We start from the raw sequence: 10,759 nt of genomic DNA, 5'->3' as shown, positions 1-10,759 counted from the left end.
ACGGGAACCATTCACAACAAAGGTATCGATCCGCCTGCCGGATCAGCGTTAACTAGGGTCCAGCTACCGCTAGACTTTTAGACATTAACACAAAGCAATGCATGTCCGGCCCATTTAAATCAAATCTAAACCAGATAAGATTATCAAAACTATTAACGCACATAGAATGATGACCACTGGTTTTCAAAATAGTCATTCTAGAATCCTCTAATACGTCTATAAAATAACTCACTATGTGGACAATTATAAAGCAATGTATGTCTAGTTTCTTAATAGCTTTTCATTTCCTTAGAGAAATTGTTGAATCATATCGAGTGAAAATAAAATACAAGATGAAGCATGAAGATGGTGATAGTTCTAACAAGCATATATATGAAACATGAAGATGGTGATAGTTCTAACAAGCATATATATGCGTGCGATATCAAAACAACGAATCAATGATTTACCAAAGGTACTTTTCAGAAGCAATATTTTCTCATACAATTTTTATATATTTGTAATTGTGGGTGGACTTAGCGTCGACAGTGGTCTGATTAGTAACCGAAAAAGATCAATAAGGAATGAATTACAAAATTTAAACTTGATTTGTGGGGGCTGCGCGTACGCAAACCCCCCTGCAACAAATTATGACGTAGACTCTCCCTCTCGGGGAGATCTTAAGCGAGCACCCCTCCAGAGTGCAATGGAGGTCACTAGCCTAGGCCATGAGCCTTCATGATCACCCATTGACCCCGTCCAGGTAAGTATGTTTTAATGTTGCTCCACCATCCATATTTATTTCTCCGACCCTTGTCTACTTTACTCATTCTCCGATGTGGTTTAACTTGCTAGATTTGATTTTCAACATATGAATTATACCCTAATAACCCTATAATCTTCTCAAGTCCTATTTGTAATAAGCTCCAAAGCTGAGTGCTAACTAAGAAAGGCTTGTGCTTCTAATCCTTTCTAAACCCTCCAAGATGAACTTAATGGGATGGCAGAATTCTACTACAAAAGAACTACTTTGCTCTTCTCTTTCTCGGTCTAATATTTTTTTTTTTTTTCAAAGTGGTGAGTTTTTTTTCGTTTAAGAGAATAATGGTGTTTGTACGCCTCAAATAGTTTATTTTACAGTTTGATTAATTCTAGCCACTATTATATGTGACTCATTACCACTTAATGTGGCACATATTACATGAACTTTTAAAAGGATCGAAGTTAAACGATTGAAGCTCAATCAAATGTTCTAACAGTTGAGGGGAAAATATGAGACACTATACATGCCGCCATTTACACCAGCTAGTGTATGAACTCTCTTACTTGCTTCGCATCCTCTGCATACACAGAAGACTAATGTGCATCCTGGTGGACTCAACTACATGTTTTTTTTGTGTGAAGAAAATAAGGGAATAAATATTAGCTCCTTGCAGACAATTACTGTTAACACGAGGGCCACCCTCAATCCTAAAGAAGAATGGTTTACCACTAAGAGTTATGGAAGAGACCGGTCCTCTCATCATACACCATCTAGGAACTACCTCAACGGAACCGGATCAGAAAGATCATGTTATCATGAGAAGCACCATACTTTGCTTAGCTACAAAATTACCTTCAAGAAAAGCATGGGAGACATGCATGTAGTTTTGCGTGTATATAGTTGGGTCATCTGCCCGTGAACGCTACACAGCAAGAGATGAATGACAGACCTCTAGTCAAATTTGAACCTGAATTGGTAGGGTGCGCCAAACCTTGTAATAGTGCAACACAAGGATGACACATGCAAGCCCCAATAGCAAGCTATTGTGATGGACTTGCCCCTTAAAAAAATTAATTTAATATCGTGTGAATCATTGATTCACGTATCAGATATTAAACTGATAAGAACAGATACTACACTTGATCTTAGCCAAAAGGCCGAGAAAGGTATGAGTGTTAGAGTCTAGCGCCTCCTTATTTATACACCTCTTCAGATGCTTTTTTTACCTCATGTTAGGGGTGTGGGACAACAACCGCTTATAATTAGCATAAACTAATGTCCGCCACCTGAGTATATCATATGTTCAAACTTATCTCCATCATCAGTATATAAATTGAGGGACTACCATAATCAATTGGCTACTATCATAACTCAATTGGCTCTATCGTACCTGATTATTGCTTCGTAATATCCATGCATGGCTTGGTATCAGATACTACATGAAGGAATACAACAAGAAAATCATGAATAATGATTTTGCATGATAGATTTTATGGTTATGCTCTTTCGCTTTTCATGATGAATAATCCCACACAATTTTTTTTTTTAAATTAAGAATAAGGGATTAGGCGATATTAGCTCCTTAGAGACAAACAATGTGAGGAACATGTCCCACCCTCAAGCCCGAAGGTGAAGGGTCTGCACCACTCTGATAACCCACCGCCTATCCCCCTATTCGATTTATTAAAAATAAAGAAAAAGTTACCGAGTAAACAAAACTGCCAAAGGAAGATGAAAGAAAGGAAACTCTCCCTCCTCTTGTACAAGCTCAAAAGAAAACAACAAAATTTCCCATGCAGCTCCATGATGTGGAGCTTGTAGCTTAGACTTGTGCATAGCTTCTAGGAAATAAAAACCTCTTCACAAGGCCTGAGCAATAACAGCATTCCAACAGAATCCTCTTGGCACTCATATAAACTTCCTTCATTCTCATTCCACTTGCAGACGTTTTTTCTTTTTGAAACCAGCAATAGCTTAAAAAACCCCTTCATAACAATAAAAAAGGAAAACATGGACATCAACTGGTACGAAGGTGAGTGAAACCTAACCCATCCATATTAAGGTGCCGAGTGATCATAGAGGGCGGATTTTGATACCAAGCCAACAAATTTGAAGCCGAGCCTAAATTGGCCAAGCTATTTGCAACTGAATTTCATTCTCTAAGAATGTGTGAACAGCAAAAATGCATTGCTCGAATACGGCTTAAGCATGTTGGCCAAGCAATCCGAAGAGGCCATGGTGGAATAAAGGAAGGAAAAGTAATGCATGCATGAATAAATCCCACACATGAATTTAGTAATTTACCAATGTTTCTGAGAAGCGCCGATCGAGTTAGCATTTCTTCTTTTCAATGAAATACTAATTTTTGAACACCCTACATGCACTGCTGCACGTACATACAGCACTTTGGAATTTTTCAATGGCAGTAACTAGTAACGAAACCTTAATTATATTTAGCAAACTCGTACGTCGAACACTGGATAACTTCAGCAAGAAATCCTACTTAATCAGCAATTCAGCTTGAGGTTTTCTTGAGATGGTATTGATTCGATCAGAGAAAATGAAGCCGGTACCGATCGAGCTGTTGGGAGGAAGGGCTGCGGCTCCCACAGCTGCAAAGTTAATACCATGCATGTTTGAAGTGGACTTCAATGGCCTTCATATATGTACAGGTCCTGAAACGAAAGCCTCAGTCTTGAGCTGCCAAGTTCTGAAGAGGTGTTTTTAGAGAAAGAGCCAAGACCGCATTCAGTTTTTATTAATTGTATTAAGGGTGCATACAAAGACACATAGAATTCACATACCTGTAGCAAGCTCTGACGGATACAAGTTCCTGCGGAGTTTTCATTTTTCCTCTTAATTCTAAAGTATATGGTCAAAAATAGTGTTAGTTATTCATTACTAACAACAAATTATTTATATTTACAAAGCCACAGTGAGAAAAAATTTCATTTTAGTAATCATAATAACTCTCTCAGACGTATTATGCATTTCATTTTGTTCTACAAAACATGCTCTTTTAGATCGTTCGTTCTGTTTTTAAACAGATTCTGCTCCAAAAATTACTACTTCATTCTAATCATAGAATAAAAGATTCTTACATTAGATAAATGACTTCCTAGATTTGGAAGACAAAGGGAAAAAAGACTTGATTTTGTCCAAACTTCTCTTTGGATCGTGCTAACAAGCTCAAAGTGATCTTTGGATCAGCCTATATCAACAGACGTGGATTTCCTTCCACTTGATGTATAGCTAATATCAACAAATCTCAAACTTCTCTCTGCCTCTGTATATAGTCTCTTTATATAGCTCTACATCAACGTACAGATCTCAAGCTTCTCTTTGATCAGCCTCTATAACCTCTGCCACCGGACCCGTCAGCCTCTATACTGACAAACTCTACATTGAGATCTACATTGTTTGATTTTAAGTTTGATACATCACATATCACATCAACAGAACTTCAGGATCTACGTTGTTTTGTTACAAGTTCGATACATCACAGGACTACCATTATTGCATTGTCATCTTAAGAGAAACATTTAAACATTTGATACTAGAATTGTAGGGCTTTACCCCGAAGGGAGCCCTTCCAGAAATTCTCGAGGGCACAAGGCTGAACCCAGGCCCAGGAGGGGGTTTGGAAATAGTTTTCAACCAGCAATAGACGCGCCTCGGTTAGAACCTCATTAGCTGCGTCATTGCCCCAAGCGCAAAGATGCTTTACTCATTAGGTTAGTTCTCCTTTTATAGTTACATGACCAAATAAGCGCAGCCTCTTCTCAGTGTGGGACTTAGTCAATTGTAATAGATAGTTAGGCTATATCTATGCACTTTGGTATCCTTTCTTTTTGAGTTTTTGGTCTTTATCTGTTGAGTGATACTTGATTTCAAACCGCCAAATGTGAAGTAGCATCAACTAGAAATAAAACTGTATACTAGATTTCTAACATACAATTTCTTTCTTCTTGAAGTCCAGGTAACTTAATAGGTTCATCGGGTTATCTAAATTTCTTTTGAGCTTCAAATAGGCTTTTTTTATTCTTCTTACGCATTTCATCAGCATGCAATGTTTTACTCTTCATGAGGTTCATGAATTTTGAGTATTTTTTTCTTTCTAAACACTACTTTAATTATTTCAAAACTAAATCTTGACTTGAAATGTTTTGCTCTTCATGAGGTTCATGAATTTTTTGTTATTTTGTTTCAAAACAGTACTTTAATTATTTCAAAACTAAATTTTGAGGGGCACCTGCAGAGGTGCACCCTTCCAAAAATAGGCGTATGCCACTTAAAGCGCCGCGCACACGGTATTCTTTAGTAAAAGGCGAAAGAATAGTTCGCTCTGTGCTCAACGCATGGCTCCGTGAGTTACACAATGCTGAGCTGCTTTATTTTATAGCCCCTGACACTAGAACATCTCATTCTCTCATAAGGTATGGGACTCATAGCCTGTCACATATTATAATTCACATCCATATGAGAGATCCAAATGGACTTAATAAAAGAACCAAGTAACAGCACTATAATGATTTCCTTTAGTCCTCCACGCTTCCAGGACTTCCTCTAGCCAACCTAAACTCCTAATTATGTCGAAAAAATGAGAAAATTAAGAGTGCATTTGATGCCCGCCCCTATTAAATTGAAACTGCAGCGTCCAAGTTTCTTGTGTGGTTCATAATTAGTGTCACTAGTATGTTTCTCACAAGGAACTGCAGACCTGCACAGCATAATGTTGCTGCAGACTTATTGCTCACAGGTTTGACTACTGCTGTTCTTCATGTAAATGTCACTCAGCTTCCCTGTAGATGGCTAATTAATAAGCCCAAAATAGAATTCCTTGCAACCATTTGTGCTACATATATGGGCAAAATCTTGAAATATTAGTAGGTGTTCGAGAACATTGACCATGAAAATGTTTTCAAACACCAAATTTCATGTGAAGCATTGCTTGCCATATATCGAGACAATGTCTTTATACGATTACTAATTGTATGCATCTATTAATATATGGTCATCTGCAGCAGCCTAGCCTAGAGTCGCCAACATTTTCGATGAAATGTTCACCCTGGGGATCATTGATGAAGAAACTTTTAGGGTACTTCTGATATGAGATTGAGCATAATATTCATCCTCTTCTATCGTGCTAAACCGACCAAAATCAAAGATGCATCTTCTACCAGTTCCTTCTCGAAAAAGATCCAATCACTTGAATTTGAAGCCTGAAAGCACTCTTTTAGAAGCCACCTATGTACATATTAGTCCTTAACTCCTTATTATCCTCTAGAGGATAGCTAGATGCATAGCTTCAAAAATCATCACTAAACATACTATTTGAAGTGATTACGAAACTCGATCAATTTATATAACTATTTTTTCAAATATTTGCAACAGTGACTTAACCTTCTTAACCATTTACAGGAATTTAACCCCCTAAATAACCAACCCTTTTGGCTTCTCTAAGATCAAAAAGAGAAGTTCAGTACTTCTGAGACTCAAGTTTTGGCTTTCTTGGAGCAAAAATAAGATAAATAATTTCTCAGATAAATGGCAGTAGAACAGAATGAGTTACTGTACACATTCAATTGATTCAAATGTTAGATATTGTAATACAAATGTGAAGCGGAAATTTGAACTTGATCTGGTATGGGGCACCAAATTAGCCTACATAGATATAGTTTGGCTTTGGAAGAACCTGATTCGTTTCTTTCATAAAATCTTAGTATTGCATTTCTAACAAAATATCAAATATGACGAGAATGGGACTGAAAAGCGAAAACAACCTACTTAAATATGCCTGCACAAACATCTATTTTCTTCAACCAAACACATCTAAACTAACAACACCTAATAACATTGCAACACTCATCAGTGCACCATCAACATCGTCGGCTAACTCTCCAGGAAATCATACTGGACTTTCCGGTGTCTCAGTTCACCTAGTTACATCAATTTCAGTATAGCATCAGATACATTTACCGTTACAGTCAAAAATTCAGACCAAAACGAGAAAAAACTAGCAGGTAAAGGTAAGAAGACGATTCTTTTATTGATTGTGTAGTTGTAAAGGTTTACTTCCGGTAAAATTGTCTGAAATAATATAATGGGGCTGTTATGATTTAAACTGGATTTGGTAGGGTGCGCCAAACCTTGCTGTAGTGCAACACAAGGATGACACGCGTGAGCCCCAATAGCAAGCTATTGTGGTGGACTCACCCCTTCAAAAAATTAATTTAATATCGTGTGAACCATTGATCCACGTATCAGATATTAAACTGATAAGAACAGATACTACACTTGATCTTAGCCAAAAGGCCGAGAAAGGTATGCTTTGTTTAGTCTAGCTCTTCTCTTTTATATGGCTATACACTTCTGTTCTTCTTGTCAGAAAGGATGTGGTATACTTATTCATCTTTTATAATTGCAAAGGGGCTAAGCATTTTACTGATGAATTTGTGGTTGCTTACACTGACACTAACCCAAGTCCTGGCATTAAACTTCACTTGTACTCTACCCCATATTAGATCGTTATACAAATAAAATCCAGGGCAATCGGCCATCTCTGCCTTCTGCAAAGAACAACGTAAATTGGAGATTTGGGCCAATGAGAGTCCCACTTATATGACAAAAAATTAAGACATGGAGTGCAGCTTTTGTTTCAGGCGTCTCAAGTTAGCAGAACAGTAGTGACTCTCAAGGTACTGAAGATGGCTGGTCTCCGAAAGCCATTGCGCAATTTCATCTAACTTTGGTAGCGATATCTCTGTTGCCAGAGTAGGAATCAGCCAATTAAGGCAGCAACAAAGTTTGAGTTTCAACCATCAAATTAGCATGTACACTCAAATTCACATCTTCACTCCAACATACTGCAACAACTTCCGGTGCATCAAGGACAATCTCAACTCATGGAAATAAACTCTATAGCTTGCAATTATACTTGAAATTATTTAGTACAGGAATCACACTTCTACGAGTTCTTTTTAAAAGATATTCTATAATTTAAGGGATTCCAGCAACTAATTTTTTTCCATCCTTGGTATTTTTCTACGATTGAATATTTGAATATTCTGCATTTAAAACTGTTGCTTGAACTGAGTCCGTAGTTAACTAATTGACTATGAACAACTTTCTATCCACAAACATAGCAGATAAAAAACTGAAATGTTAAATCAGAGTGGATATAATACAACAGTTGATTTGCAACGCTTTAAACAGAGAAAACAGTACAAAATGTGTTCTTCCACTCTTCTTCTGACAACCTCATAGGTTTCTTTAGTTCCACCTTCATCTTCATCGATCTTTATCTGATTGATTTGCAGCTACAGCTGATTCAGATTGGTAGCTTCACAGCCGATCCATTCACAATCATAGACTCATATTGCTTGTCGCGTAGAGGATACAACATTCTGATAGTTGGCTTCAAGTGCTACTGTCTCATTTAAAAAATTTTACTCTCTTAATTAGAAAAATCATAGCAACTACAGTGGGATATTTAAGTTTATAATCTGGTAATCAAATTTGAATCACAATCCTAAGCCACATCCACTTGCAGGTCTAAAAGGCATCACAAGGTAACAATCTTCTGTGGATAATTTTCTTAACAAGAGGCTTGCAGGTAATAATCAGTTGAAACTAAATTTTTAGGGGCACCCACAAAGATGCACCCTTACAAAAATAGGCGTATGCCACTTAAAGAGCCGCGCACACGGTATTCTTTAGTAAAAGGCGAAAGAATAGTTCGCTCTGTGCTCAACGCATGGCTCCGTAAATTGAACATTGCTGAGCTGCTTTATTTTATATCCCTCACTGTAGCCAGCGCTTTCTCTATCCTTCGATGTTGGATGCTTTGCGCCTATTACACATCAAGTCAACTTGCATAAAAAAACCATACGGGGTTTCAGAACATCCATTACAAATCCAAATAGCCTCATAATGATTTAATTTGTTACAAATCCAGTGCACTTCTGCAATTTAATTTAAAAGAGGAAGAGGATTCAAAGAAAAAAAAAACTCACTAAAAGTACTAAAATTCTTCGTAATGCCTTGTTAATTTCATCATTTAGGCCTTGATGCTCAACTCTGGATATGTCCATTGCTCGTATTAGACTATACCAAGATATGAGGTTTCACTTAATCAGTCCAACTTATAGTCCATCGCTATCAATTTTACTAATACAGGCGTATGAAATTTTAGTTTGGATATTGATAGAGTCATAGATCCAAGCTAGCTATTATTAAATAGAAATAACTCCTATCTATCTTCAACTAAGAGATGAGTACACAGACAGACCCCGCGCCATTACAACGAAGCTGCACGTCCGACTTTTGTGCAGTAAGTTACTGCACATTTAGCAACTGATATTCTTCATGAAAAATTGTCACTCATTATCAACTATTAAATTTTAATGGATTTACAAATTCACTGCTACCATTACCTTTGTGCTAGTTCAAGTAACAGAAGGGACAATATTCTGATCTATTATAGATGTCATAAAATCTGAAGCATTTCTTGCCATACATCAAAGACCTTATGTCCCATTGATTTTGTTGTATTCAAACCGGATCCAATTTATGTTTATGTTATGGTACTTGCGAAAGCTAGCCCACTGTGATGAACATCATGATGTTAGACATGCATATGGCCATTATAAGAAACTACATGAAGTTATAGCAGCAGTTTTCTCTTGGCATAGTTTTGCACGTCATACTGAGAAAGCTATATATCAGAACCATGGTCTAGTGTGACAACATGTCAACTATTACACAAAAGAACGTTATAGTGCATAAAACAACGATGAACACCTACTCAGTCATATGCAAACCAGAATCGCAACCTGACCCAAAGGGTGAGACCAAAACTGGTGCCTAAATCAAAGGCATTGTCCAGTGGAAACACAATCATCAATGAACCTAAAGAAAATCAGAAATAATGCTGATGTTGCTGGACAAACTAAAATGGATTCCATCAATTCAAGTTTAACAGCTGGAGAAGGCTAGAGAAGAGTTCTGCTAATAGTCGTAGATTTCGGATTTTCGGTCAAGTTTCTTCATTCACCAAGGAATCACAATATTTTTAACACCAAAATTAAAAAGTATCCTAAAAAATAATAAAATAGCATTCCGAAAGGCAAAAAAGTAGAAATTGGACTAGAATTGGTGGGGGTTGCGCGAACGCAGGCCCCCTTGCAACAAATTATGACGTTGGCTCTCCCACGTATGGGAGACCATAGATGGGCACCCCTCCCAAGTGCAATGGTGGTCACCAATCTAGGCCATGGGCCTTCTTGATCGCCCAGAAACCCCGTCCAGGTAAGTATGTTTCAGCTGCATAGGTCCAGCTATTTTATACCCATTCTTGCCTCCCCACTTTCCTCATGTTTGCTATGTGGTACAGAACTAATACATATCAATTACCAAAGACTACAAAACTGCTTGAAAAACCAAGTGGTACACAGTACACTATGTATCAACTATGTCTTCTATTGTCACAATATTTGTTGGTTTCATGCCTAAATTTCTTTACACGGTCTGGATTTGACAGTTCTATTGTTCCAACACCACCTTCTTAGGGTTAAAAACAGAGACATGAAAACCGAGCCTAATGAATGAGATTACATAGCTAGAGATGCATGAACACATGTAATTGGGTTAATATTGGTGCCTCAGTAAGACCTCATATAGGTCTTGTGTTATCAAGATTGACTTATTTGTACTCCACAACATTAGAAAACGCAGTATGCTTTGTGTTGGAATTAATGCTTTCCTGGCCCAACTAGGATACTCCAACTCAGTTCGCTAAGCTGTGGTTTCGATTATATTTTGTTCAAATACAAAGTAGAAGCTATCAAAGTCCTAACACTTTGTAGTGTGCTCTTTCAAATCAATATTCTACGACATTGTCGATAATTTTAGTACATCAATCTCAGTGAGCTTGTTTCTAAATCGCATGATATAGATTGAATTGTAATGAAAGCGACAACTTAAGGGCCTAAGGCAATGTCCTAGGAAGACATTGAA

At 37.4% G+C, this 10,759-nt stretch overlaps 7 non-coding genes across 7 annotated transcripts; all 7 read right to left on the bottom strand.

Annotated features, from left to right (window-relative positions):
* Nucleotides 1-590: 590 nt before the first annotated feature.
* LOC112168599 lies at nt 591-750 on the bottom strand. Its single transcript, XR_002924358.1, has one exon. It is a non-coding gene; the product is annotated as a U1 spliceosomal RNA (small nuclear RNA).
* A 967-nt stretch (nt 751-1,717) lies between these two features.
* Nucleotides 1,718-1,912, bottom strand: LOC112168556. The gene has a single exon (XR_002924317.1). It is a non-coding gene; the product is annotated as a U2 spliceosomal RNA (small nuclear RNA).
* A 2,398-nt stretch (nt 1,913-4,310) lies between these two features.
* LOC112168587 lies at nt 4,311-4,462 on the bottom strand. Its single transcript, XR_002924347.1, has one exon. It is a non-coding gene; the product is annotated as a U4 spliceosomal RNA (small nuclear RNA).
* A 527-nt stretch (nt 4,463-4,989) lies between these two features.
* LOC112168591 lies at nt 4,990-5,106 on the bottom strand. Its single transcript, XR_002924351.1, has one exon. It is a non-coding gene; the product is annotated as a U5 spliceosomal RNA (small nuclear RNA).
* Nucleotides 5,107-6,875: 1,769 nt separating this feature from the next.
* On the bottom strand, nt 6,876-7,070 carry LOC112168583. The gene has a single exon (XR_002924343.1). It is a non-coding gene; the product is annotated as a U2 spliceosomal RNA (small nuclear RNA).
* Nucleotides 7,071-8,387: 1,317 nt separating this feature from the next.
* On the bottom strand, nt 8,388-8,504 carry LOC112168595. The gene has a single exon (XR_002924354.1). It is a non-coding gene; the product is annotated as a U5 spliceosomal RNA (small nuclear RNA).
* Nucleotides 8,505-9,898: 1,394 nt separating this feature from the next.
* On the bottom strand, nt 9,899-10,059 carry LOC112168512. Its single transcript, XR_002924274.1, has one exon. It is a non-coding gene; the product is annotated as a U1 spliceosomal RNA (small nuclear RNA).
* Between the last annotated feature and the right edge of the window lie 700 nt (nt 10,060-10,759).

This window comes from Rosa chinensis, chromosome 5 (assembly GCF_002994745.2).
Source record: "Rosa chinensis cultivar Old Blush chromosome 5, RchiOBHm-V2, whole genome shotgun sequence".
NCBI classification, from domain to species: domain Eukaryota; kingdom Viridiplantae; phylum Streptophyta; class Magnoliopsida; order Rosales; family Rosaceae; genus Rosa; species Rosa chinensis.
This window is presented reverse-complemented; position numbering and strand designations above follow the sequence as displayed.